The sequence below is a fragment of the Arachis stenosperma genome, chromosome 1 (genome assembly GCF_014773155.1).
Source record: "Arachis stenosperma cultivar V10309 chromosome 1, arast.V10309.gnm1.PFL2, whole genome shotgun sequence".
Classification (NCBI taxonomy): domain Eukaryota; kingdom Viridiplantae; phylum Streptophyta; class Magnoliopsida; order Fabales; family Fabaceae; genus Arachis; species Arachis stenosperma.
The window spans coordinates 10,933,592-10,938,009 of NC_080377.1; positions in this window are offsets into that span (position 1 = coordinate 10,933,592).

The window sequence follows — 4,418 nt, forward strand, 5'->3', positions numbered from 1 at the left end:
AATAAAAGGACAAAAAATATAAATAAATAATTTTAAAAAATTATATTTAATAATATATTAAACTCAATATTAAAATATAATCTACTAGTCATAATAACTATTATAAAAAATATAAATCTCAAATATAAAAAATCATGTAATGCTAAATTAATTTGATTATCGATTTTTCGAATTAATCATTATAATTATACGTGATTGATTTGTAAAATTAAAAATCTACAATAATTTTTTAATTAATAATTTCTTTATTTATGTATACGTATATTAATTATTTAATTAATAATTTTTATATTTTAAAAATATATTTATTTTATTTAAATATTTCTAAATATTTTCACATTTATGTATACATATATATTAATTATATGTAAATATATTTATTTGACATATATTAATTATTTTTTTATTATAATTATTTATACAAATATATATATATATATATATTTTAATTAATTAATTGATAGTTTCCATATACGTATATGTTGGTATGTATGTATATGATTAATTTTTAGCCTACAATCATTTAATATTTTTTATTATTAACATTATTGTACGTCTAATTTTCATAAATCACGATAATTTTCATAAAATTATTTATAAAGACATGAAGTTGTATGCTAATTAATTATGTCTAATAACAAAATTAATTAATTATTATTTTAAAAGTGTATGATAAAAAAAATAATTTTAATTATGGATATTAATGAGTAATCTAATTAATATATAATAATTTTTTTAATAATGTATTCATGAAAATAGTAGTATAATAGGAATAACAATAATTGTAAATAATATTATAATTAACTAAAATAATGTTAATTATAATTGTATATTTATTTAATAATAATAATAATAATAATAATAATAATAATAATAATAATAATAATAATAATAATAATAATAATGATAGGATTATTTGTTTTAAAATTAAAAAACAAAATTTTAATTAATATTAAATTAATTTGATATATATTGATTATAGTACAGTCATCAATCATAGCTATTAACTTTTTTTTATACCTATAATTATTTTTTTTATATCTAAATATATATTATTGGACAACTAAAGTCACTACAACAAAATAGAGAAACGGTGGCAGTTTTTTGGGTGGTTCGCAGTAGTTTAAACCGCCGTTATGTTCAGGTTGCGGCAATATCCAGAGCGCGATCAAGTCAACCATCGGCACAGCAACGGCGGCATTTTAAAGAACCGCTGGAATAACTGTCGCAAGAGACACAGGCAAATTGCGGCAGTTTTGAACCGCCACAATGTGCTTGAAACATGAAGCGCAGATGTTTGGTGGCGGTTTAGGCAACCGCCGCAAAACACGATTTTAAAAGTTTACATTGAACAACTGCAGCGGTTTTGAACCGTCGCAAAAAGACTAACAGAAATTAAAACTGATTTTTGTGACGTTTTTTAACCGTCGCAATACTTGCAGCATGTGTTTTTTTTTTAAATAAACAAATTTATATACAAACTATGTCCTAATGCTTTGATACTAATATATATGTATATAATTACTACAACATTAAAATCTACACCTTAAAATAAAGTAAAAAAATCTACTAAAATAATATGAACATTGTATTTCAAAATATAACATATATTTAATAAGTTTTACATAATCATAAATTCAACACAGTAACTATTTAACAACTATATTTACATATTATGTAAATTCAAATAAAACAATCCTAAAATTGAATTAGAAAAGAGTTTTGTTTCTAATATTTAACTACGCTAAAATCTAAAATATTATTTTGATCATAAAAATCTTTAGTCACTTCAATTATAAATGTCTACAATTACTTTATGGAATAGTAAAAAATAGCCTTGTCTCCACTAATGATTCTACAACCTAAGATTGAAAATAAATAAAAATATGTTAGAATAAAACAAAAACCAACAAATTATTTTACTAAATAAAGACTTTTTTGCTTAAGTGGCAATAATAACATAACCCATGAACAAATAAGTTATAAGTAGTACAAAAAGACATGACCGGAAATTGTGTCCAAGTAGAGAAAAACTCACACAACAAGCTTCAAGTGCTATGATTCCAGAATAACAAAGTTTGCACAAGGAAAACATGAATAGCAAATAAGAGCATGCAAATCTATATTAAAACAAGTTATGAGAGTTTGCTTTGTGGTTATTCATATGCATCCACCGTATGATCAGTCTAATTAAGAATTTAAGTTTAACATTAATAGACATAAATATCCGCATAAATTAGGATAATGAACAACAATAATTAAATCATTGTTTACTAAATTATTGACAATAAAAGATTCAGACAAAAAAAATATAATATTTACCTCATTGTTTGTATCGGTAGAAGTCATGTGACACTTTTTTGTTGGGCCACCATGGGAAAAGTTCTCGACCATCAAGGAAATTTTGGGGAGGAATCAAGTGAGAGAACATAAGATGAGAAGACACAACATCCAACACAAAACCTTAAGGTAGCAAGTTAATGGGTCTCTCATCTTATCAACTCTTCACTCTTCTTTGCTTTCTTTGATGTAGGACTGACTTCATACATTCCTCACACTTGCAACATTAACAATCTCTCTCTCAAGTGTGAGCCTCCACATCAAGCATCAACTCCTCCTCTTTCTAGCTTCTCTACCACGAGTATTTGTTCATCACACCGTCGCAAAACACCACGGGACACGCCGCCCGAACCACCTTTGCCAGGAAGACTTTCGATACTTCACTTTGAATACCCCTTAAAACCACCAGACCGATTAACTATCGGCTTTAATACCACTTGTTGAGCCACCGTGGGGAGAGCTCTCGACCATCGGAGAGATTTTGGGGAGGAATCTAGTGAGAGAACATAAGATGAGAAGACACTACATCCAACTCAAAACCTTAAGGTAGTAATTTAATGGGTCTTTCATCTTATCAACTCCTTACTCTTTCTTGTTTTTTTTTATGTAGGACTAACTTCATACACTCCTTACACTTACAACATTAACATTTTTTACCCATACAATGATTAATGAAATATGTCAGTTGGGATTGTAATAAGGAATTAAGCGAATTAAGCGGATAATAGCGCGAATTTCTTAAACCACCGTGGAGCAAACGTAATACCCGCCATTGAATTTGTGCTTCAAAGGCAGTTGCTTTATACCGCCAGTATATAAAAAAAAAGGGTAGTAGCAACAACAGTTCTATTTAACCGCTTTTAAGAAATGACCGCTAGAGTTATAAATTATTGTAGTAAGTTTACATCGATAATCCTATTTATTATAGGTTAATAATTTTTTCAGTGTACATAAAACAGATTATCTAGGTATATTTACTTTGTTTAAATAATTATTAATATTTTCTTATTTTATATATATATATATATATATATATATATATATATATATTAATTATGCGTAAAAATATTTAAGTCACATATCATTATATATATATATATATATATATATATATATGATTATTTTTAAGACTACAATAATTTAATAATATTTTTATTTTTTATTATCAATATCATTGTATGCGTAAAGTTATAATTTTCATAAATCACTATTAAAGACATATGCTAATTGATTTTGTCTAATAAAGAATTAGACTAATTAATTATCACTTTGTATAATAAAATAAATAATTTTAATTATGTATAATTAGTAAATAATTTAATTAATATATAATAATTTTCTTTTAATAATGCATTCATGCAAATAGTAGTATAATAGAAATAATAATAATTATTATAAAAAATATTATAATTACGTAAAGTATTGCCAATTATAATTGTGTATTCATTTAATATTAATAATAAATTAATGATAAGACTGATATATCCTTTAAAATAGAAAAAATAAAATTTTAATTAATGCTAAATTAATTTTATATATATTAATTATAGTCCTTAATTATAGTTATCAACTTAGTTTTTCATACCCATGATTATGTTCTTATATATCAAAATACATATTATTCGATAACTAAATTTTAACCCAATGATCTTATTAATTATAAGTTAATAAAATTTTAACCCAACTAAATATATCATATTGGACAACTAAAATTCTTAATCTTACAGTTGTTGATAAATTTTAACCTTAATTATTAACTATTTTATACAACGTCAATAACATTTTTTAATACAACTAATAGGATTATACGTACAAGATTTAGTTTTAGTTTGAGTAATAATTCAAAAGTATTATTTTAGCAGTTTTTTAACTTAATTATTTTATTTTTTTTCTTAGTTATATTGGGAGTCAATAAAAATAAAATAAAATTATAAACTAAAAAAAATTATATTAAAATTTTTAAAAATAACATAACAACAAATTATAGCAGTATAAATTAAGGTAATAATTCAAATTTCTCTAAAACTAATCTAATCAAATGCTAATCTTATAACTAAACTATTTAAATAATATTTAAG